Source organism: Macaca mulatta, chromosome 1 (assembly GCF_049350105.2).
Source record: "Macaca mulatta isolate MMU2019108-1 chromosome 1, T2T-MMU8v2.0, whole genome shotgun sequence".
NCBI lineage: Eukaryota > Metazoa > Chordata > Mammalia > Primates > Cercopithecidae > Macaca > Macaca mulatta.
The window spans coordinates 237,109,311-237,125,977 of record NC_133406.1 but is presented as its reverse complement, the minus strand read 5'-3'; the positions used below and the strand labels follow the sequence as shown (position 1 = coordinate 237,125,977).

Sequence of the window (16,667 nt, the reverse complement as noted above, 5' to 3'; positions counted from 1 at the left end):
ACTCACATTTAGCCCATGGTGGCTGTGAGCTGGTACGTGGCTAAAACGTTTACATTTTTTCCCTGTAATCCCCACAATAGCCCGTTGAGGTTATACTATAATTATGCCCATTTACAGATGAGGAAACTGAGGCTTCAACTGGCTATTCTACTTGCACAAGGTCACACAGCTGCAAAGTATGGGAGTGAGGACTCCAGCTATGACCATGAAGCTGGGCCTGGGGCTGCCAAACCATCCTTCACCTGAGTCTGCCATTGGCTCAGGCCCACTGCAAATACAAGACACGTCCCCCAGACACCTAGAACCGTGGAACATTCATCCCAGAAGGGCCCTTCCAGACCATCCAAGCCAGGGGTAGAGAGTCCAAGGTGCTGTGAGCCTGGATGGGGAAAAACGGCACCTTGTATTAACTTCAAATTTCAGCATTTCCTCCAGTTTTGAATGTAGTCAGCAAACTAGTCATAGCAGTACCTGTGACCTCACCAGTAGGAACCATTGATATTTTCACGGTGTCCGGTGACTGCTGCAGCATCTTAAAAAGTGGTTCGTGCTTGTTGCTCAGTTACAATTACGGCGGTGATTAGATCTGCTCTCAGGCTTATGACTTCATGTATGAACAAAGAAACACACATACAATCACCTCCCAATTTTGCTTTTTAAATATTAGGGTCACTTTTTTAGTTTTCTCAGGCTGCCATTACAAATGACCACAAAGTAAGTGGCTGGAAACAATGGAGAGTGTTTGTCTCACAGTTGTGGAGGCAGGAAATCTGAAGCCAGGTGGGGGCTGGGTCGGGTTCCCTCGGAGGCTTTGAGAGGGGGCTGCCTCCCTCCTAGGATCTGGGGGGCTGCCGGCCATCCTGTGGTTCCCGGGCGTGCAGATGTACCATCCAGTCTCTGCCACCGTCTTCCCATGGCCTTCTCCTCTGTGTCCCTGTATGTCTCTCCATTTCTGTCCCTTAGATGGACACCTGTCCTTGGATCGGGGGCCTACCTGGAAAATGCAGGATGATCTTATCTTGAGACCTTTACCTAAGTGGCGTCTGCAAAGACCCTGATTTCAAATAACATCACATTCTGAGGCTCGTTCCAGGAGGCTGCATCCAACCCACTAGAGCGGCTGAATTTCAGTAACTCGCCATCCTGTGTATTTTGTTTCATGTATTTAAAACATTCTCCCAGACAAGGCATCTGAGATTCCCCAGGCTCCCTGAGGGGTCGTGGTGCAAATAGGGAAGAAGCCAAGTCTAAGCCATGCCCGTCTTTTTAGGAAGAGGATCAGGAACCCGGACACTGAAGGTCAGGGTTGGGCACAGCCGAAGATGGGCAGCCCCCCTCTCCCCCAGCACCTCCTGCCTGGCGCCTCCTCCACAGCCTCTGCATCCTGGAAAACAGGCCGTTCCACGCACTCCAGCAGCTCCTCTACCTGGGAACTGCTTGGGCCATTATAGCCCCCAGTTAGGGAGAGAAACCAGACACATATTGAACAAGAAGCCCCACCAGGAGAGGCGAGACCTGGGCCCCAGCCCTGGACCTGGCCGTGGGTACTACAGAGGGTCAGGGGGCATCGGCCTGCACTGAAGGGTCTGGAGAGGCACCTCTCAGGGAGTTGGGACAGAGAGGAGACGCCGTCCCAGTGGTGACCTCCAGTGAGACCTGGAGAGACCAGATGGCAGGAAGGACTTTGCTGAGGCCAGATCGAGGGCACAGAAGGCAGGTCTCATGGAGCAGGGACCATGGAGGGGACATGGGGGACACTAGATGGACAGTGGCCGGAAGAGTCCATGGGCCGTGGAGATTAAATCAGGTTCCCCAAAGAGCAAGCTGTGGAGAGGGGAAAGTTGCCTCCCTCTTCCCAACTGGATTCTTAGACTGCCAATAAACGATTGACAAAAGACAGATGCACAAGAGACAACAGTTTTAAGGCTGTACCTATGCCTGGAAGTGCCATAAAAACAGGAGACTCGGCAGTAGCCAGATGGGAGCAGTGCAGATGTCCGTCCTCAGCGACAGAAAGGAAAGGGGGCCTGGGCTTCTGGGGAGCGGTGGAGACAAACGAGGAGAGGGTGAGGGAGGAAACATCTGGGTATAAAGGCTGCCTCGTGGTGAAGCTATCAGTCTCTTGGTGAGAAAATGTGTCCTGGCGCGGCTCTCTTCCTGGCGCACATATCATTACTAACGAAAATGTCCTTTATAGATGTCAATTTCCTTTAGAAAAGAGAGTTTTACGCTTTATTTTAGGGAGTTGAAGAGCTTTTATCTGTTGGCTGGTTCTCAGTTTCTTTTAGCTCAAAGTAATCAACATATCAACATGGCATATTTTGGGGTGCCAACATGGCATATTTTGGGGTGGCATATTCTGGTCTCCTACAGTCATATTTTGGGGTGGCATGTAAATGGCTGCAAATACAAGACACGTCCCCCAGACACCTAGAACCATGGAACATTCATCCCAGAAGGGCCCTTCCAGACCATCCAAGCCAGGGGTAGAGAGTCCAAGGTGCTGTGAGCCTGGATGGGGAAAAACGGCACCTTGTATTAACTTCAAATTTCAGCATTTCCTCCAGTTTTGAATGTAGTCAGCAAACTAGTCATAGCAGTACCTGTGACCTCACCAGTAGGAACCATTGATATATGTTGGTCTCCTACAGTCATTTTTTGGGGTGACGTATTCTGGTCTCCTACAGTCACATTTTGGGGTGATGTGTCCTGAGTCCCATTGTTTCCTAGTCTGAAACTTCCCCAAGAAGCTCCATGGTACAGAAACTGGGTTGGTGTGTTGTCTCGTAATGCTGTGAAGAGGCATTTCTTAAAAACAAAAGAAAAAAAATGCTAATCATTGGAGCTGAATAAAAACTCGTTTCTGGGTGTGGGGGCTGTGGCAGGGCCGGTTTGTAGATCCTGGGCTCCGAGCGTCCTCTGCGGTTTGGTCTCTGGTGATGTCTGGGAGGCCCACACAGCAACAGGCATGAGGGCCCTTCACACCTGGGCTTCGTGCTCATCTCACTGATGTTTATTTCAAGTCGTCCAGCTTCAGTTTGCAGGATTTCTGGGCAAAGGGCAGTTTTGTTCTTCATGATTCCAATAAGAACGGTGGGAGAAAATTGAAAGTGTTAATTTGGAGAGTTGCAGCAAGATACTGAAGGAAACTAGAAACATCAGGAACCAGTCCAGTTTATAGACATCAATAGATAACAAAACCCCAAAGAAATTAAACAGGATGAGAATCTAATATGGGGCACACAATATGGCTTTCTACTGAAATATATGTTCTCTCTACATCACCTCTCTTTCTACTAAAAATAATCTCAGTAAGATTATTAATATTATTATTATTATTATTATTATTATTGAGATGGAGTTTCACTCTGTCGCTCAAGGCTAGAGTGTAGTGGCACGAGCTCGGCTCACTGCAACCTCTGTCTCCCGGGTTTAAGTGATTCTCCTGCCTCAACCTCCTGAGTAGCTGGGGTTACAGGCATCCACCACCACGGCCAGCTAATATTTGTATTTTTATTATTTTTTTAAGTAGAGACAGGGTTTTGACATGTTGACCAGGCTGGTCTTGAACTCCTGACCTCACAGGATCCACCCACCTTGGCCTCCCAAAGTGGCTCACTCAGAGAAGCTTAATCATCCCCTCATATTTTACAGTGCTTCTATGCCAATTTAGTTGATCAAATAAGCCCAATTTATTTAGTATCTTTTTATTTTATTTAACAAAATTTTCCCTTTAACATTGGCAAAATAATCTATCTTTTTATAAGGAGAGAAAAGAATGCTTTTGAGATATTCCAGGGAAATCCCAAACGTTAATTCGGGGTCAAAAAGACTTAATTTAGAGTGTGATTTTGGAAAGTTGTCAAAAGGTCAAAAGGTTTAAAGCACTTGATTAAATGGAATCCCACGTCATCATGAAATAATACTTAATTCTCATGTAATCAAAGTAACAATGAAATATTCAAAGAGAAATGCAGAAAGTCAGATAGTTTAAAATAATCTGAGATCTGGCCGGGCGTGATGGGTCACGCCTGTAATTCCAGCCCTTTGAGAGGCCGACGCCAGCAGATGGCTTGGGCCCAGGAGTTCGAGACCAGCCTGGGCAACATGGTAAAACCCCGTCTCTACAAAAACTACAAAAATTAGCCAGGCATGGTGGCGCATGCCTGTGATCTCAGCCACTCAGGAAGCTGAGATAGGAGGATCCCTTGAGCCCAGGGAGATTCATGCCGCAGTGAGCTGAGATCGCACCACTATACTCCAGCCTGAGCAACAAAGTGTAAATACACACACTCATTTTATATATATATATATATATATACACACATAATACATATATGTATTATATACACACACACACGTGTGTGTGTGTGTGTATATATATATATATATATATATTTTTTTTTTTTTTTAATTAGCTGGGTATGGTGGTGCTCGCCTGTCTCCCAGCTACTCAGGAGGCTGAGGAGTCGAGGCTGCGATGAACTATGATTGTACCACTGCACTCTAGCCTGGGTAACAGAGTGAGACCCTGTCTCAAAAACAAAAAAAACAAAAAAGAACTACTTCACACCCATGTTTCCTCCTGCTGCCCCAAATTACCGCTCTCCTTGAGCAGCCCCTAAAGGTGGAGACCAGGCACCTGCTGGAGCAGGAATTCTTCCTTCACTGGCTTCTGTTGGGGCACCAGTATCCTGCAGCTGTGGCATCCACAGGGAGTAAGGCCAGCCACGGAGATCCTTTCATGTCACCAAGCTGCAGGGGAGGAAAAGTGACATCAGACAGATTAACAGGAGAAAACCCATTTTAATGATATGTCCACAAATGGGAGTCCCACACGAAGATGAAACTGGGGGAAGGGGCCAGATGGCAGAGGCATCTGTGTCATCCTGAGCTACAGGAAGATACAGGGCCGTGGGGCTGCTGCAGGCTGGTGTGGACCAGCTGTAGCAGGGGAGTTGCCTGGTGAATGAAGGTGCTCGTCATGCGGACATGCGTCTCTCAGGTGATCAGAGTTGCCTGGAGCCGCTCTCCTCCCGACATAGCGACCTTTATGAATGGAAATGTCTTTCATTTCTCTCCCAGACGGGCAGCTGGGCAGAGCCACTCCTGTGTCTGCAGTTTCTCGAAATAATCGATATGCCCAAGGCATGTTTGGGGTGGCACATTCTGTCCCCTCCAGCCATGTTTTGGGGTGGGGTGGTGTGTCCTGAGCCCCAACGCAGGTGTCAGGGCTGTGGAGGGGACGTCACAAGGGGGCCTAGAGGGGCCTCTACAGGCCTTGGAGATGGAATCAGCTCCCCGCAAGGCCTCAGGACAGACCTGGCTGGGGAGTGCAGGGAGGCATCCCTGGTGTGAGGACAACATGGGGCTGCCTCTTCCAGCCGCTCTGAGGGTTCTCAGAGAAAAATGAAGTTTTCTTTTGTAAGAAAAACTTATCTCTGCTTTCCCTGGCTTCTCAGATGCCACCATGCCAGATTTTGGGGTAGTGGTATGTCCTGACCCCAGTCAGTGGCCGGCCCACCTGCCTCCATGCCACGGGCTCTCTGGGGAGGCCACTGCTGTGTCCCCACTGTGAGCTCAATTTGAGCTGCCTGTGGGACCTGAGAACCCCCAAGGGTGCCAGGGCAGACTTGAGGTGCCCAGGTGAGGCTGGTGCAGCCCCTCTGCCCTGCCAGCCCGGGCACAGGCACCTGGGCATTGCGACTCCTACCCTCCTACCAGCCCAGATGCGGGGCCTGAGCCAGCAGGGCTCCCACCCAGCCCAGGGTGTATCCCCCTGCCAGGGGCGCTGCACTGGACAGGAAGGACCCACCTGTTTCCCTGCCCAGTACCAGCTGCCAGGCCCCCCGTGGCTCAGGGCACCTGTGAAGAGGGGTGGGGGCTCTAATAGCTCGCCTGCTGCTCCGAGGTGTCAGGCAGGGTGGGGATGGCACCTGGGGAAGCCTGGGCTGAGGGGGCAGGCTGCCCCTCCTGCAGTAGAAGTGCCATGTTTCACTGGGTCCTTTGGAGAGGGCAGGGAAGCTCCCGCTCGCCTGTACTGCACCATTTCCTGTGATCTTAGCAATGACTTCCTGGCTCCATTTTCTCCACCAGCCTGAACACGTAAGCCAGACCTGCAGCTTTCTCTTCCCCGGCCTCCTGGCCTCAGGGTCCACCTGGCTGGCGCCCACCGGCCAGACCGGGGCCTGGTTGTTTGGGGGACAGGGGAGCAGCCTTGCTCCAGTGTGGGTCCTCCCTGACTGTGAGACGGCTGGGGAACAGGGGTTGTTGAGTCTGCGGGAGGCCTTGGCTGGGCCAAAGAGAGGGGTCTGTCTTCTGCACAAAACCCAGCCACTCTTGCCAGATGCAGTCAGGCTACAAAGGGAAGTTGTGCTCCCTCTTTAGAGGCAGGTGATTCCTGTGAATCCAATGACCCAGATAAGGTGCACGATTTAGCGGGTAGGGCAACTCTCTTTGTGGTCCTTGCCGTTTGCACCGTGCGCAATGCAGGGTGGAGTCAGCCCGCAAATTACAGGCGAGAGGCTCTGCAGTTATTGTCAGTTAAACAGGAGATGCAAATTCCGAGCTAGTTAATGAGCTGCGGTGTGCCATGCTCATGATTCGGTCGGTGCATGTCTCTCCTTCCTGCTATCACAGTCTTTGCCAGCTGCCATCATGACCACCAACTAGTCCCCTCATGATTGCATAAGTCTCCTGTCATGTTTTCTTCTGGAGTGAGGCTCCAGCTTGCTTCTGGGTTCTTAATTTTTGATCAGGGGCAGCTCCTTGACTAATTATTTGGCAGTAATGAGGGAGGACAGTCGAGTTGTGAAAGTCCTCCCAAGCTTTTAGAAGGAAGCTGCAAATTAAAACACGAGGTATTGGTAAACAGGATGCTAACTGGATTAATATGAAAATGATGAATTCTGATAAAAATAGCAAAATACACCGTTGTAAGATTGAGGCCAATAGAACTCCAAGAACGTTGTCTAATGTTCCGCTGGTTGATCTGATATTTGAAAGTATTAGAATAACAGGAAGAGTCTATTCTTGGCCATGAAGTGTACAAGATTTATGCAAAATAGAACTTTAAAACCAGAAGGACTTGATATGAGTGAGATTATGTAAATCATTCCTATTCTGAAGTTTCATAACTCTCTGCCCCCGATCCTTTGGATCTTTTGGATCCTTTGGTTTGTCTCTCTCTTTTTTTTTTTTTTTGAGACGGAAGTCTCGCTGTTTCACCCAGGCTGGAGTGCAGTGGTGTGATCTCGGCTCACTGCAAGCTCCACCTCCCGGGTTCACGCCATTTTCCTCCCAAGTAGCTGGGACTACAGGCGCCCACCACCACACCCGGCTAATTTTTTGCATTTTTAGTAGAGACGGGGTTTCACCATGTTTCACCATGTTAGCCAGGATGGTCTCAATCTCCTGACCTCGTGATCCACCCGCCTTGGCCTCCCAAAGTGCTGGGATCACAGGCATGAGCCACCACGCCCGGCTGCTGGAACTTTTAATAAGAAATCTCAGGTTAGGCTTTCAAAAGCCTCTTGAAGCTAAGAAGTCAAGCCAAGGACTTGATATCAGACTTTAGCTGGAATACCTATAGATTTGGGTGAATTCCTCTTTCTCAAGGTTCCCGACATATTCTTGAGAAATACTGCCAAAAAAGGACAGTCTTTCCTCAACCTGTGAGGCCACAGAAGCCCTTTAATTCAGGTACAAGGGCAATTTTGTTTTCCTCCAAGGGGTTTCATTGGCTCCATAAAGTCAACCCTAGTTCCTTAAAGCTACTCACATCTGATTTTATGCACATCACTCTCAAATATAATATTCCAGTCAAACACTTTGTAAGCTAACCAATATTTCCAATTGTTTCCTATTACAAGGGAGCAGATTCATACTGAACTTAAGCAAATAACTCTATGGCCATAACAACAAAATTGCTAATAGTTTCCAAATTCTAGAGAGATCAGGTAGGGAGAAAAGTCATCGTTTCAATTTTGCTTACAAAAGTATAATGCACCGGAATGCTGTAAGTTATAAGTAGTTTCTTCACTTATGTTCTGGAAATTCTTGCCATGCAGTGGTGTGATCTTAATGTATCAGAAACCTGTACTGGTCAAAGTCTTCCCCATGAAATCTTCTTGAAGACACGAGACTTTAGGATTACAGTTGCTTGCAAAAGCTTTCAGGAAACCATCAGAGCGAAACAATTAACTGTGTATGACAGAAAGGCTTAAAATGGCCTTGGCTAAAGATATGATGAGATCACTATAATGTAACTGATGAGGAAGTTTGGTTATTCCTGTGGTGTATACCTTTTTTTTTTTTTTTTTTTTTTTGAGACGGAGTCTCGCTCTGTCGCCCAGGCTGGAGTGCAGTGGCCGGATCTCAGCTCACTGCAAGCTCCGCCTCCCGGGTTTACACCATTCTCCTGCCTCAGCCTCCCGAGTAGGGGAGGACCACAGGTGCTGCCACCATGCCCGGCTAAATTTTTTTTTTTGTATTTTTAGTAGAGACAGGGTTTCACCATGTTAGCCAGGATGGTCTCAATCTCCTGACCTCGTGATCCGCCCGTCTCGGCCTCCCAAAGTGCTGGGATTACAGGCGTGAGCCACTGCGCCCGGCCTATACTTTTAGATAATAACTGGAATTACAACAAGTATAGAAAGTATCAGATTTCTAAGAATTTCATAAAATGTCTGAAACTCTTATATTAATATTTATCCATGCAAATATAACTCACTCAGAGAAGCTTAATCATCCCCTCATATTTTACAGTGCTTCTATGCAAATTTAGTTGATCAAATAAGCCCGACTTATTTAGTATCTTTTTATTTTATTTAACAAAATTTTCCCTTTAACATTGGCAAAATAATCTATCTTTTTATAAGGAGAGAAAAGAATCCTTTTGAGATATTCCAGGGAAATCCCAAACGTTAATTCGGGGTCAAAAAGACTTAATTTAGAGTGTGATTTCGGAAAGTTGTCAAAATGTCAAAAGGTTTAAAGCACTTGATTAAATGGAATCCCACGTCATCATGAAATAATACTTAATTCTCATGTAATCAAAGTAACAATGAAATATTCAAAGAGAAATGCAGAAAGTTAGATAGTTTCAAATAATCTTAGATCTGGCCAGGCGCGATGGGTCACGCCTGTAATTCCAGCCCTTTGAGAGGCTGACGCCAGCAGATGGCTTGAGCCCAGGAGTTCGAGACCAGCCTGGGCAACATGGTAAAACCCCGTCTCTACAAAAACTACAAAAATTAGCCAGGCATGGTGGCGCATGCCTGTGATCTCAGCCACTCAGGAAGCTGAGATAGGAGGATCCCTTGAGCCCAGGGAGATTCATGCCGCAGTGAGCTGAGATCGCACCATTATACTCCAGCCTGAGCAACAAAGTGTAAATACACACATGCATTTTTTATATATATATATATATATTTTTTTTTTTTTTTTAATTAGCTGGGTATGGTGGTGCTCGCCTGTCTCCCAGCTACTCAGGAGGCTGAGGAGTCGAGGCTGCGATGAACTATGATTGTACCACTGCACTCTAGCCTGGGTAACAGAGTGAGACCCTGTCTCAAAAAAAAAAAAAAAAAAAAAAGAACTAGTTCACACCCATGTTTCCTCCTGCTGCCCCAAATTACCGCTCTCCTTGAGCAGCCCCTGAAGGTAGAGACCAGGCACCTGCTGGAGCAGGAATTCTTCCTTCACTGGCTTCTGTTGGGGCACCAGTATCCTGCAGCTGTGGCATCCACAGGGAGTAAGGCCAGCCACGGAGATCCTTTCATGTCATCAAGCTGCAGGGGAGGAAAAGTGACATCAGACAGATTAACAGGAGAAAACCCATTTTAATGATATGTCCACAAATGGGAGTCCCACACGAAGATGAAACTGGGGGAAGGGGCCAGATGGCAGAGGCATCTGTGTCATCCTGAGCTGCAGGAAGATACAGGGCCGTGGGGCTGCTGCAGGCTGGTGTGGACCAGCTGTAGCAGGGGAGTTGCCTGGTGAATGAAGGTGCTCGTCATGCGGACATGCGTCTCTCAGGTGATCAGAGTTGCCTGGAGCCGCTCTCCTCTCGACATAGCGACCTTTATGAATGGAAATGTCTTTCATTTCTCTCCCAGACGGGCAGCTGGGCAGAGCCACTCCTGTGTCTGCAGTTTCTCGAAATAATCGATATGCCCAAGGCATGTTTGGGGTGGCACATTCTGTCCCCTCCAGCCATGTTTTGGGGTGGGGTGGTGTGTCCTGAGCCCCAACGCAGGTGTCAGGGCTGTGGAGGGGACGTCACAAGGGGGCCTAGAGGGGCCTCTACAGGCCTTGGAGATGGAATCAGCTCCCCGCAAGGCCTCAGGACAGACCTGGCTGGGGAGTGCAGGGAGGCATCCCTGGTGTGAGGACAACATGGGGCTGCCTCTTCCAGCCGCTCTGAGGGTTCTCAGAGAAAAATGAAGTTTTCTTTTGTAAGAAAAACTTATCTCTGCTTTCCCTGGCTTCTCAGATGCCACCATGCCAGATTTTGGGGTAGTGGTATGTCCTGACCCCAGTCAGTGGCCGGCCCACCTGCCTCCATGCCACGGGCTCTCTGGGGAGGCCACTGCTGTGTCCCCACTGTGAGCTCAATTTGAGCTGCCTGTGGGACCTGAGAACCCCCAAGGGTGCCACTGGCAGACTTGAGGTGCCCAGGTGAGGCTGGTGCAGCCCCTCTGCCCTCCCAGCCCGGGCACAGGCACCTGGGCATTGTGACCCCTACCCTCCTACCAGCCCAGATGCAGGGCCTGAGCCAGCAGGGCTCCCACCCAGCCCAGGGTGTATCCCCCTGCCAGGGGCGCTGCACTGGACAGGAAGGACCCACCTGTTTCCCTGCCCAGTACCAGCTGCCAGGCCCCCCGTGGCTCAGGGTGCCTGTGAGGAGGGGTGGGGGCTCTAATAGCTCGCCTGCTGCTCCGAGGTGTCAGGCAGGGTGGGGATGGCACCTGGAGAAGCCTGGGCTGAGGGGGCAGGCTGCCCCTCCTGCAGGAGAAGTGCCATGTTTCACTGGGTCCTTTGTAGAGGGCAGGGAAGCTCCCGCTCGCCTGTACCGCACCATTTCCTGTGATCTTAGCAATGACTTCCTGGCTCCATTTTCTCCACCAGCCTGAACACGTAAGCCAGATCTGCAGCTTTCTCTTCCACGGCCTCCTGGCCTCAGGGTCCACCTGGCTGGTGCCCACCGGCCGGACCGGGGCCTGGTTGTTTGGGGGACAGGGGAGCAGCCTTGCTCCAGTGTGGGTCCTCCCCGACTGTGAGACGGCTGGGGAACAGGGGTTGTTGAGTCTGCGGGAGGCCTTGGCTGGGCCAAAGAGAGGGGTCTGTCTTCTGCACAAAACCCAGCCACTCTTGCCAGATGCAGTCAGGCTACAAAGGGAAGTTGTGCTCCCCCTTTAGAGGCAGGTGATTCCTGTGAATCCAATGACCCAGATAAGGTGCACGATTTAGCGGGTAGGGCAACTCACCGTCCTCTCTTTGTGGTCCTTGCCGTTTGCACCGTGCGCAATGCAGGGTGGAGTCAGCCCGCAAATTACAGGCAAGAGGCTCTGCGGTCATTGTCAGTTAAACAGGAGATGCAAACTCCGAGCTAGTTAATGAGCTGCGGTCTGCCATGCTCACGATTCGGTCGGTGCATGTCTCTCCTTCCTGCTATCACAGTCTTTGCCAGCTGCCATCATGACCACCAACCAGTCCCCTCATGATTGCACGAGTCTCCTGTCATGTTTTCTTCTGGAGTGAGGCATGCTCCAACTTGCTTCTGGGTTCTTAATTTTTGATCAGGGACCGCTCTTTGACTAATTATTTGGCAGTAATGAGGGAGGACAGTCGAGTTGTGAAAGTCCCCCCAAGCTTTTAGAAGGAAGCTGCAAATTAAAACACGAGGTATTGGTAAACAGGATGCTAACTGGATTAATATGAAAATGATGAATTCTGATAAAAATAGCAAAATACACCGTTGTACGATTGAGGCCAATAGAACTCCAAGAACATTGTCTAATGTTCCGCTGGTTGATTTGATATTTGAAAGTATTAGAATAACAGGAAGAGTCTATTCTTGGCAATGAAGTGTACAAGATTTATGCAAAACAGAACTTTAAAACCAGAAGGACTTGATATGAGTGGGATTATGTAAATCATTCCTATTCTGAAGTTTCATAACTCTCTGATCCCTGGATCCTTTGGATCCTTTGGATCCTTTGGTTTGTCTCTCTTTTTTTTTTTTTTGTTTTTTTTTTTTTGAGACGGAGTCTCGCTCTGTCGCCCAGGCTGGAGTGCAGTGGCGAGATCTCGGCTCACTGCAAGCTCCACCCCCCGGGTTCACGCCATTCTCCTGCCTCAGCCTCCCGAGTAGCTGGGACTACAGGTGCCCACCACCTCACCCGGCTAGTTTTTTTGTATTTTTAGTAGAGATGGGGTTTCACCGTGTTAGCCAGGATGGTCTTGATCTCCTGACCTCGTGATCCACCCACCTCAGCCTCCCAAAGTGCTGGGATTACAGGCGTGAGCCACCGCGCCCGGCCTCTCTTTTTTCAGACAGAGTCTCACTCTGCCACCAGGCTGGAGTGCAGTGGTGTGATTTCGGCTCACTGAAACCTCCAACTCCCAGGTTCAAGCAATTCTCCTGCCTCAGCCTCCTGAGTGGCTGGGACTACAGCTGTGAACCACCATGCCCAGCCTTTTTTTTTTTTTTTTTTTTTTAAAAGAGACAGAATCACCAGGCGTGGTGGCTCACACCTGTAATCCCAGCACTTTGGGAGGCCAAGGCACGTGGATCACCAGGTCAAGGGTTCGAGACCAACCTGGCCAACATATAGTGAAACTCCGTCTCAACTAAAAATACAAAAATTAGCTGGGTGTGGTGGCAGATGCCTATAATCCCAGCTGCTTGGGAGGCTGAAGCAGGAGAATCACTTTTGAACCCAGGAGGCAGAGGTTGCAGTGGGCCGAGATCGTGCCATTGCACTCCAGCCTGGGCAACAAGAGCAAAACTCCATCTCAAAAAAAAAAAGACACAGAATCTGCGTCTGCAGCCTCAGCTGGTGTGCAGCGGTGCAGTCACGGCTGACCACCACAGCCTCCAACTGCTGGGCTCAGGCCACCATCCTCTTGCCTGTGTCCTGAGTAGCTGTGACCACAGGTGCACACCACCACATCCAGTTATTTTTTGTTGTTTCTTACTTTTAGAGACAGGGTCTGGCTGTGTCTCCCACACTAACGAATGTAAAATCTTAAATGGTGCCTGGTGCAGAGTAAGCTGTGTGTTGGGTGGGGCATAGCTTACGGGTCACAGTGACAGTTTCACTTCTGTGCATGCCCTCAAGAACTCACTGTTGCACACAGGCGGCTGCTGGCAAATACTGAAGAGTTGTGGGGAGAAAGGAAGGGGTCTGACGGTGAAGGTGGGTACGTGGGCAGGGGACTTTTAATGGCCCCTCTGCTGGCTCCCTCCCCGCCACCACCTGCCCACCTCCCTGGCCTTGACTGCAGGCTATGGTGCCCTTTGACCTCAGAGAGGTCTGTCCTGTGTGTCTCACTGAGCAGGAACAGACCGTCCCAGAAGCCCTTCAGCTCAGAAATGGGTAAGCATTGGTGGTAGGGATGGTGCCCATCTGAACAGACGCAATTCGGTGCTGTGTGGGTGTCTCTCCTGGGGCAGCTTTGAGACTGACCCCCAAACAGAGGGCTCAGAAAACATGTTTTTCTTTTTTTCTTTTTTTTTTTTTTGAGACGGAGTCTTGCTCTGTCACCCAGGCTGGAGTGCAGTGGCCGGATCTCAGCTCACTGCAAGCTCTGCCTCCCGGGTTTACACCATTCTCCTGCCTCAGCCTCCCGAGTAGCTGGGACTACAGGCGCCCGCCACCTCGCCCGGCTAATTTTTTGTATTTTTAGTAGAGACGGGGTTTCACCGTGTTAGCCAGGATGGTCTCGATCTCCTGACCTTGTGATCCGCCCATCTCGGCCTCCCAAAGTGCTGGGATTACAGGCTTGAGCCACCGTGCCCGGCCACATGTTTTTCAATGAGGGACATTTATGGCTGGCGAAAAAAGTGGGTCCCCATAGGTCTTCATGTCCCAATCCCCAGAACCATGTCCATGTTATTTCCCACGGCAAAGGGGACCGTGATTCAGCTATGTTGAGATGGGGAGGCCATCTGGCAGGATCCAGGTGGGTCCAGTGGCATCAGGGGGCCCCACAAGAGGGGTCAGAGAAGGAGCTGATGATGGAGGCAGAGGTTGGAGGGATGAATTTCAGAGATGGAGGAAAGGGTCACGTGCCAAGGAATGCCAGCAGCCTCCTGAAGCCGGAGGGGACGGGGAGGTAGGGATTGTCCCAGGGCCTCCAGAACCGGGAGAAGACGGGGAAGTAGGGATTCTCCTAGGGCCCCCCAAAGACAGGAAGAGGGGAAAATGTATTCTCCCAGGGTCTCCAGAAGCAGCCAGCCCTGCCCACAGCTTGGTTTTAGCTCCCTGGGACCCATCTCGGACTCTGACCTACAGAACTGTAAGAGTGTAAATTTGTCTCGTTCTATGCTGCTCACTGTGTGGTCACTGGTTACAGCAGCTGTGGAAAACAGACAGTGCTCACATCTGCACAGTCCCCTCTCCAGCTCTTGCCGGATAGGAATAAACAAGGGCGGCTGGGCACGGTGGCTCACACCTGTAATCCCAGCACTTTGGGAGGCCGAGTCGGGCGGATCATGAGGTCAGAAGATCGAGACCATCCTGGCCCAAATGGTGAAACCCCATCTCTACTAAAAATACAAAGAATTAGCCAGGCGTGGTGGTGCATGCTGGTATTCCCAGCTACTCGGGAGGCTGAGGCAGGAGAATCACTGAAGAATCATTGAAGTTTGGAGGCAGAGGTTGCAGTGAGCCGAGATCGCGCCACTGCACTCCAGCCTGGTGACTGAGTGAGACTGTCTCAAAAAAAAAAAAAAAAAAAGAGACAGAGAGAGAAATAAACAAGGGGCCGGGCGCGGTGGCTCAAGCCTGTAATCCCAGCACTTTGGGAGGCCGAGGCGGGTGGATCACGAGGTCAGGAGATCGAGACCATCCTGGCTAACATGGTGAAACCCCGTCTCTACTAAAAATACAAAAAAACTAGCCGGGCGTGGTGGCGGGCGCCTGTAGTCCCAGCTACTCGGAGGCTGAGGCAGGAGAATGGCGTGAACCTGGGAGGCGGAGCTTGCAGTGAGCCGAGATCGCGCCACTGCACTCCAGCCTGGGTGACACAGCGCGAGACTCCATCTCAAAAAAAAAAAAAAAAAGAAATAAACAAGGGCTTGCCCTGTAGTTCACATCTGGACCACCCAGCTTAAAATAGGGTAGGAGAGTTAGGGAATAGCTTTTCGACCCTTGTGTTACGGTGCACAGGTGTGCAAAAATTCTCCTTGAACTCCCCCTTGAGTGTCCCACCAGAGCCCATGGCCACTGTCACTCTGTGTTAGTTGCTCTTCAGACCAGGGAACAGACTTGGCCGTGGCTGTGGCCAGGGTCCAGCTGCTATCACTCCTGTCACCCACCCACCTTCTGTCCCCAACAAGGATGTTGAGAGGAGCCAGGCACCAACCTCGCTGGATGTGGGTCTTTCCCCTCACTTTCCTATGAACTGGGGGTGGGGGAGGAGGGGTGCGTGCTAGGAAGTCACCGCAGCCGAGGAACCCAGATTGGTGCGCTCGAGAATGAACCACGAACACACTTCCCAGTGAGTCACCTGGCTGCAATGAGGGGCCATCTCCCCAACGGGAGCCAACACCCATGAGTAGCGGTCACACACACATCCGTGCAGCACGTAGGCAGAAATGCACTGACTTTCCATGACTAATACATCCCCCGCTGCGCTGTACCTCACGGATGCACACACTACACACAGACACACCGCTCCGCAGCAATGTGCCCGCATTCAGCACATGTCCCCGGGGCAGTGGGAGTCGGGGAGCCTCAGCTGCCACGCTGCCACTTCACCTGGAACAGCCACTGATCTGAGAGCCACTTTCCCAAGCGCACAGCCTGCTGTGTTCCTGCCGTGTGTGGGGCACAGATGCAGGCCCTCCCCTGCCTGCCCAGGAAGCGGAGAAAAGCACCAGGCATCCCTCCGGACTGTGCCAACAAGAGACGCCAGCCCCTTGGTCCCTGGGCGGGGCGGTGTGAGCTGTGCACATGACCCAGCAAAGCCGCCTGCACCTGCAGGCTTTCTGCTCAGACGGAATTTGGTTCTAGGCCTGTTCCAGGGCCCCCAGGCAATGGAGACATCCTTGCAAGAGAGGTTTCCCAAGCTGGAGTTTCGTGGCATTTGATTAGTCTCCTGTGGCTGCTATGACCAATTACACACACTTAGTGGCTTATAGCGATCAAGGTTTATCTTCTTTTGGTTCTGGAGCTTAGATACCTGAGGTCAGGCTCGCTGGGCTGAGGTCAAGGTGTGGTGGAGCTGCCTGCACTCCCTCTGGAGGCCCTGGGGAGAGCCTGTTCTTGCCTTCTCTAGGCTTAGAGGCCGCCTGCATCCCTCACCTTTGGCCCCTTCCTCCATCTTTGAAGCCAGCAACGTGGCGCCTTCTCTCCTCCCTGTCCTTGCTCCTCCCTCTTATACGGACACAGTGGTTACATGGGGCCATTTGGAAGATCCTGAGTCATCTCTCC

At 50.8% G+C, this 16,667-nt stretch overlaps 1 protein-coding gene and 1 long non-coding RNA gene across 3 annotated transcripts in view; one reads left to right on the top strand and one right to left on the bottom strand.

The window, feature by feature from the left end:
- TP73 (tumor protein p73) overlaps window positions 1-16,667 on the top strand; it is a 92,387-nt gene that overhangs the window by 3,669 nt on the left and 72,051 nt on the right. The gene's annotated exons all lie outside the window — the stretch shown is intronic.
- Window positions 6,183-11,862, bottom strand: LOC144336877 (uncharacterized). Its single transcript, XR_013409285.1, has 3 exons — window positions 11,493-11,862; window positions 9,639-9,791; window positions 6,183-6,841 (listed from the first exon to the last, which is right to left on the bottom strand). It is a non-coding gene; the product is annotated as an uncharacterized LOC144336877 (long non-coding RNA).